Source organism: Ovis canadensis, chromosome 3 (genome assembly GCF_042477335.2).
Source record: "Ovis canadensis isolate MfBH-ARS-UI-01 breed Bighorn chromosome 3, ARS-UI_OviCan_v2, whole genome shotgun sequence".
NCBI lineage: Eukaryota > Metazoa > Chordata > Mammalia > Artiodactyla > Bovidae > Ovis > Ovis canadensis.
Window position 1 is genome coordinate 77,979,224 of NC_091247.1, and position 8,485 is coordinate 77,987,708.

Sequence of the window (8,485 nt, forward strand, 5' to 3'; positions counted from 1 at the left end):
TGTAATTTAAAATTTTTAAAAGTGTTTTTAATTTATTTTTTGTCTGTGGTATATCTTTGTTGCTGCATTTGAGGGCTGCTTCCTAATTGAGGTACGCGGGCTTCAGTAGTTGAAGGGCACAGGCTCAAGCACACAGGCTCAGTGGCTGTAGCATGGGGGCTTAGTTGCCCCATGGCATGTGAGATCTTCCCAGACCAGGGATCAAACCCATGTCTCCTGCATTGCAAGGTGGATTCTACCACTGGACCACCAGGGAAGCCCTAACTATACTTTTGAACAAAGGATACCACAGTTTCATTTTACATTAGGCCCCATAAATTATGCAGCTGGGTTCTGCCTGTGTATGGTGACTTAAAGTCTAATTTATGCCTGAGTATGATTTTTGTATTAAAATAGAAGTGTTTTGAAGAAAAGAACCCTCAAGAAATTCTACCAAGGGCAAAGCTTGGCTTGTGTGGTCAGGAATTTATAAGTAACAGAAATCCCATGAAGCTCACAACCAGAATAGGAGGCAGGCTATCCATAAAGAGGGTCACCTCACAGAAGCTTGGGACAGGCATCTGTCATAGTCTCAGGGGAGGGCTAGAACTGAGTATCAGAAAGCTTTATGAAGTCCTCTAGATGGTTACTTCATTCTCCTTTTTAAAGAATGACGTTTTACTGTCCATTTTAGATGGTAGAGTTTGCATTCCCCATACACTTTATATCCTAGAGTCTACGTGCTGTGGGCTTCCCTGGGGGCTCAGTGGTAAAGAATCTGCCTGCAATGCAGGAGATGCAGGCTTGATCTCTGGGTCAGGAAGATCCCCTGCAGAAGGGCATGGCAACCCGCTCCAGTATTCTTGCCTGCAGCACCTCCATGGACAGAGGAGCCTGGAGGGATCCATGGGGTCACAAAAAGTCAGACACGACTGAGCAAGTAAGCATGAATGCACTACATGTAGTTTCAGAAGCAAATTTGCTTTTCTTAGAGTCAGTTCCTCTTTTCTGAGAAGGAGTCCATTTGGCCCAGCTCAAATCAGATGTCCATCTCCGTCCAGTTGGTGTCTGGGGTCAGTTCTATGAGAAAAGGGTGTCTTTGTTAGCTGGACAGACTCCTTAAAAGATGTCATCTTTGTGGGCCCTTTTGAATTGCAAGCTCAGTCATTCATTGAAAATTTTCTGAATACCAGGAATGAGCTAGGCACTGTGCTGCTCGGCTGCAAAGAATACCATCTGGCCCTGTTATTTCACTAGTTACAGACATATTCACAAATGATAACTTGGTGATGGAGCAATGCAGAAGTGCTGTATACAGCATGCTGTAGAAATACAGTAGTAGGTGGGAGGAAAGGGTCACAGGAGGCTCTGGGGTGTTGGCGGTTGAACTGGGGAAAAACTTCAGGTAAAGGTGGGAGTGGGGGGTGGGGAGAGCATTTGGAAAGTCCCTGAGATGTGTAAAAGCAAGTTGTGTTTGAGGACCTGTGTGTAGTTCAGTGTGATGGAGTGTGGGAGTGACAGGAAGTGACATGGATGAGGCTGAAAAGATGGACGGGGCCTGATTACATGGTGCTGTGTGCCCTGCTCAGCAATTAGATGAATTCAGGTAGGGGAGGCAGGGTGTAGGTGATGAGAGGTCATTGAAGGACTTTATTTATTTTAAATATTTGACCAAACTGCGTGGCATGCGGGGTCTTAGTTCCCTCACCAGGCATCAAATCCACACCCCCTGCATTGGAAGGGTCTTAACCACTGGTCCACCAGGGAAATCCCAGAGAGCTGGACTTTCAAAAGATTCTTCTAGCGCCACAGTATGTGGAGGACACTTTGGAGAAAGGGAGAGACCGCAGGCAGGGGCCCCGTCAGAAACTGTTCATCAGCCCAGGTGAGAGATGACAAATAATCTCCCCATCTTTTTGGTGAGGTAGGTTAAATTCTTTGATACACAGGCTGGAAGAGGTCAGCGTCAGTGACCTGTGTCCTACCCACTGTCAGCTCCCTTCCTTCCCTCCCAATAAATCCTTTCAGTTGTCCAGGGCTTGAGACTTTCCATCACAGTTTCACACCATCTGACAAGTCCCATTGGACAACTCCTCAGCCCACCCCCTTTTCTCCCAGCCATCATTCCTGGCCCAGCAAAGAAAGCATTCCGTTCCCAGCTGCCTGAGCCCCCTGCCGCCTCCCCTTCTGGAGACTCTAACCCCACTTCAAGCTCTATAACCCAGGAGTATCTGATCCCCTGGCCAACCCCAGTTCTGACCCTCTGAGTTGGTCTCAATCCATTATTGGGGCCCCAATGATCATCCATGTCCCCCAGATTGACATGAATTCATCTCCTCTGCAAATTCATTGTAATGAAAGGTTTGGGGGAAAGTTGAGAGCTTTACAAAATTTCTCCCAGTCCCACTTCAATGTCTCTGTTTCCCGAAATGTCTCTTCCAGAACTGCCTGATAGTATCTCTGTCTCCCCAGCCTCCTTCTCAGCCTCTCAACCTGTGTGTTCCAGTCTACACCGTCATAATGTCCCCTCCACAAAACAAAAACCAGTGGTGGACCAAGCCTGCCCTCCCAGCCCCTGGTTGCCAGGAACCACAGCTCTGGTTGATGAGCCCTTCCCCCTCATTGCCTTTATTTCTGGTCAGCAGCTTTGTCTGCTTGGCCCACCATCTTTTCCAACACAGCTCTTTGTGGGCAGAAATGTGTCTTCATCCTTCTCTGGTCCCTGCTGCCCTATTGTTTTAATGCTGACACTGGGGGTACACGTTGTAGGGTCTGAACAAACATTTATGCTTGTTACAGTCTTCTGCCCTGGCCTGGTGCTGGTTTCTGGATGGGGGCTTCCAGCATCTGTCTCCTCTTCAACAATGGATTGTGCCATAGAAAGGGATGCTTAGATGAGGTGAGGGCCAGGCAAAGGATGCCCATCCTGTAACACAGGGATGGTGTTTGATAAGAGAATCCCTCTCTCCCGCTCCTGGCGGGGAAGGCTGCAGATGCGTGGAGTGTGAACTCAATCAAGACTCAATTCAGTCAGAGTTGGTTCCTCCTGGACAAATCTGGGTTTTATTGCGTTCCTTCCCTCCCTGGGAAACAAACAGGGGGAGGGGCTTGCTTTGGACCTGGGTGTGGAGGTATGGGGCTGTGGATGAGCTAAGTCCACTGCCATGAAGGGGCACCTTTCTGTAGCCCCCAGGCCTACCCTCGACCTGCGGGGGTAGGTTGCTGATCAACATCCTGTCCTTTCCAGCAGCTGCACTGCTGTCCAGATCTTTGCTTTAGAAATGTTTGCACTGGGCACTTTGTTCGATACCTGCTACACGTTATTATTGTTAACCATCTTACCCTCAAGAAGGCGTGTTCCACGTACAAGTTCCTCAGTGCCTGTGAGCCAGAAGGAGCAAACTGTTACAACCGCAGGCAGGCATAGCCCTTCCTCACTGCTCTCCTCATTAACACTTCCTGCCGAGGTGCAAGGGAAGCTGTTTGCTGCTGACGCAGTCCCAGGCTGTGCTCCAGCCGAGGCTGTTCTGCAGGCTCACTCCCTGCTTTGGGAGAACTGGGGGGAGCTGAACATCAGGTAGCCAGGCCCTGCCCCTCACTGAGGCCTGCTGCCCCAGGAAGGCCAGGATAACTTGGTGGATGGAGAGTGTGGATTTCGTTTGGAGCCTGAGCTGCCTGGAGAGCCGGAAATGGAGAGGGAGCTTTGCACACATGCTAGTATTTCGGAAAGTTGTGCAGGGCTTCCTCTCTGTCTCTAGGGTTCCAGGAACCCCTGAAGGGATCAGCAGACCTATACTGGGCCAACCCTAACCCCCACGCGTCTGGAGAGCCAGTGCAGCCCTTCATTGGACTCCCCAGGGAGATGCTCAAGTCTTACCCCCTTCCTCTCTTCTCTGCATCCTGTCCATTCCTTCCCGGCCCATTACTCTGACATGATGCCTGTTCATGGACAACACTGTGCGTGCTCAGTCACTTTATTCATGTCCGACTCTTTGCGCCCCCGTGGACTGTAGCCCAGCAGGCTCCTCTGTCCATGGGATTCTCTAGGCAAGAATACTGGAGTGGGTTGCTATGCCTTCCTCCAGGGGATCTTCCCGACCCAGGGATCAAACCCCCATCTCTTATGTCTCCTGCATTGGCAGGTGGGTTCTTTACTACTAGCGCCCCTAGAAGCCCATTGACAGCACTAGGAAGGACTGAATCTCTCCTGCCACCCCTACCCTCCTAAGCTCTGCTCTTCCCACCCCCCTTAAGCGCTGTTCTAAAGCATGATAAACCCTCACTTTGTCACAGCACCCCAGCTTTCCTGCACAACCTCACAGCTCACCTCGTGGTCTTTTCCTGCAGTATGGGACCCCTTTCACTATAAGGCAAGCTACTGCATTCTCTTTGCAGATGCAGCAAAATGGATCCCCAGTTCAGAGAGAGTCTTGGCAGACCTTGGCCCAGCTCACCACCCACTCCTGTATACTCTTGGAGTGATGGAATGGAGCACATATTTTTTTTTTTCCCACTGGGAAATGAGCCCATAGAGGGTGATGTTTGACTCATCCTGGCTGCTACCAAGCCTGAGTGGATTCATGTGCCAAAGATGACACAAGATCTAGAACTTGAAGGGATCTCAAAAACCAAGTGTTCATTTGAATCTGAGGCTCAAAGGAAGCAAGAAAGTAGTCCTGGGTCATAGTCAGCTAATAAGACTCTTGGGACTACAAGCCAAAAACCTGATAAGACCAGGTTGTTGTCATTCATTTTCATGAAAAACTTAGTGTATAGGAACTCCAAAACTTTGACTCCCAAGAAGACAAATATGTTAGCAAATACACACCTATAGCTGGTTCCTTGGAGAATCCTTCATTTCTCTCTCCCAGGGTGTCTGTCCTCAGAACACAGAGGTCCAATGAAGGTCCACAGAGGAGATGTACCAAGGGAGGGGGTGAGTGTATAAGGGATGTGACTTGAGGGGGCCTAGGGTTAGACTGGGGCCCTGGGTGAGGTCAGGGCACTGGGGACATGTTGGGGAGCAGAGTGGGTGGGAAGGTGGGCTTATCACACAGCACCTAGCCAGAATAGGTGCTCATGAACCTCTGTAAAAGAAAGAAGCGAGGGTGGGAGGGAGAAGAGGAGAAAGTGGAAGCAAGCTGCATTGGGCTCAGTTGAAAGGAGGGAAGCAATAGGGAGCGTGTGAAGATTCTCATCTTTTCTCCTTTGGAATTTGAGCTCTGAGTGTTCACTCAGTTACATTCTGAGCAGCAGATCTCTTTTTCGTTCATTCATTCCACAAAAATGTATTGGCTGGTTCCCAATGTCAGGCGCTCTGCCAGGCACCACATCCCGTTTAGTGAGCAGGGCAGTTAAGCCCCAGGTTTTACAGAGGAACCTGCTGTGGAGGAGGGTGGGGCACAAGTGGGAGGGGTCAGGGCTGGGGGTGGTGGGGATACTGGCTACGCTGAGCAGGCAGACAACTGGTGACTTGGGTTGATCTAAGTACTATGGAGAAGTAAAAGTTTATGCTTAGGTAGGGAGCAGAGGGAAACAGGAGGAGGCAGCTGTGCATCCAGCAGGGTGAGGGGAAGGGGACAGAAAGGATGGATGTTCTGAGCAGAGGGACCCACAGTGTAAGGCACCAGGCAGAGACAGCTCTGCTGGGTTGAGGAGCAGAGAGGAGGTCAGTGGGGCTTCACTGAGTGAGTGAAGGTGAGAGAGAAGGGGCAGGGCCAGATCCCATGTGACACTTACAGAATCTGAATTTATTCTAAATACAGTGGGAAGCCACTGAGGGTTTGCAAGCATGGAATGGACATTTCATTTTAGTAACTCCCTGCTTCTCTGTTAGATCCCCAGCACAGCATTTGCACCTCTTTACTCAAAAGAAATCCCACAGACCCCATGGAAATAGGAAAACAAACACCCAGTTATCATCAGCTCAGACCAATGGACAGGTCTCTCTATAGGCAAGATTTTTTTCCCCTCAAAGCCTCTTTGTAAATAGCACTTGGGGCCAGTCGTTTCCCTTTTCTTTACAGAAAGTATCATTACCTTACCCTTTGTCTTCAGTAGCAGGAACTGCTCACATTCAGGTGTTCCATGCCTTCTGTTCCACTTTGGGGACAAATGCTTAAATGTACTGTTTACGGAAATCACCCTATCCAAGCACTACCGCCTCCCGTTCTTCTGACTAGGGACCCTCCCCCGACATCACGATTGGTAAATCTAGACTTTCATCCCCCTCTTAACTTTTTGTGCCATTACCTTGCCCATGGAAATACTGTGGTTTTATTTTAGCTCTTTAGAGCACATGCACCCTGCTGGACCTCTTGAGTCGTATGTCTGTCTGACTCCTCCTGCCTTCTGGAAGCTTTCCCCACTGGGCCCTGGACTTGTCATGCCCCTGGACTCAGCCCATTGGTTTGTTTTCTGTGCTGTGGAGTTTGAATTTGTTTCTCTGGAGGAGTAATTGCTGCCTTGCCTGTGACATCCACATTTTCCTTACCTTGAGTCATAGGGGTCACCTGATCCCCAAAGGAGAGGGGACTGCGGACAGTCCCCTCATGGCTCTGGATCCATGACGACAGGAAGATCTGATCAGTGGGAATGGCACTGGATATATCTTGAATGAATTAATGAAGCCTGGCTCTGTGGAGTTGTGGCCTGATCTCTGACTAATTCCTTTGTGCTTTGGATTGGGCTTACTCCTGCTCAGTCTGGCTGTGACCCTGGCAAGTCACATCTCCTTCTGTTACATGAGGGACCAGGACCTGATTCCCTGGGGTTCCTCAGCCCCTCCAGTTCCCTACTGCTGGCTTGGCCTGGTGTCTCTGAGACTTGACCTCTTCTGATCTCTCTCTCTTTTTTTTTGATTGAAGTATAGTTGATTTACAATGTTAGTTTCAGATATATAGTAAAGTGATTTTATTTATTTATTTATATATAAAAGAAAAAATATATATCTGTATATGTATTTTTCTTTTTCACATTCTTTTCCATTTATAGGCTAGTTATAAGATATTGAATATAATTCCCAGTGCTATATAGTAGGTTCTTGTTTATCTATTTTATGTATAGTTTTTGTATCTGCTAATCCCAAACTCATAATTTGTCCCTCCCCCCCTTCCCCACCTGTTTCCCATTTGGTAACATAAGTTTGTTTTCTATGTCTGTGAGTCTATTTCTGTTTTGCAAATAAGTTCATTTGTATCTTTTTTTTTAGGTTCCACATATAAACGATATCATATGATATTTGTCTTTGTCTGACTTACTTTGCCTCAGTATGATCATCTCTAGGTTCATCCATGTTGCTGCACGTGGACTTATTTCATTCTTCTTTATGGCTGAGTAATATTCAATTGTATATGTTATATATATATATGCTGTATTTTCTTTATCCATTCTTCTGTTGATGGACATTTAGGTTGCTTTCACGTCTTGGCTAATGTGAAGAATGCTGCTCTGAACACTGGGTATATATCTTTTTGAATTAGAGTTTTTGGTCTTCCATATATATGCCCAGCAGTGGGATTGCTAGATCCTATGGTAGCTCTATTTTTAGCCTGAAGGAACCTCCATGCTGTTTTCCATAGTGGCTGCTCCAATTTACATTCCCACCAACAGTACGGGAGGGTTCCCCTTTTTCCACACCTGCTCCAGCATTTGTTATTTGCAGACTTTTTTTTTTTACTTTATAATCCTGTATTGGTTTTGCCATACATTTTAATAATGGCCATTTTGACCAGTGAGGGGGTACCTCATTATAGTTTTGATTTGCGTTTCTCCAATAATTAGCGATGTTGAGTGTCCTTTACTGTGCCTGTTGGCAACCTGCATGTCCTGATGCTCTTTCCAGGCTTGCTTGTCTGGTGCCTGTCTAGTTTGCAACTAACCTTGGACAAATGCTGGCCTATGGGGCCCCTGATCCTCCTCCTCTGGGGACTCTTGGTGAGACTGTACTCCAGACGGTGTGGGGGAGGGTAAACTACACGTCTATTGGCCTCTCTCTCCATCCAAGACCAAGGCATGTTCCCAGGGAGCCTGTTTTGGGGGACATGGCTGGCTGTGTGTGTTGGGGGTGGAGGAGTTTGGAGTGTTGGGGGAAAGCCTTAGGCCTTAGACATTCCCATTCTGAAGACAGAGAGGAGAAATAGAGCCTGTTCCTTGCCCCCAGGCTCTTGCTCACTGGAGAGAATCTACACTTAGATCTCAGAGTTGGGGGTCTTAATCATTGTTTTTATTCTCCAGGCAGCACCATCAGCCTTTGCATCAGGAAATTGGTGTGGTTTATAGGCCAGAGCTCTGGGGTTATAGGCTCCGGTCCCAGGGTTGCCGTGCATTTACTAGTTAACTCCAAGTAACTCATTTGCCATCTTAATGCCTTAACTTTTCCATGGGTAAAATGAGAAAGAGCCTAGTCTCATTGGGGTGTTCTGGCAATGAAGTGAGATAGAACAGAAAGCATTCTGGAAAGGTAAAAAAGATTCCCATGTGCTCTGTGCTAATTTTGATACGGAAT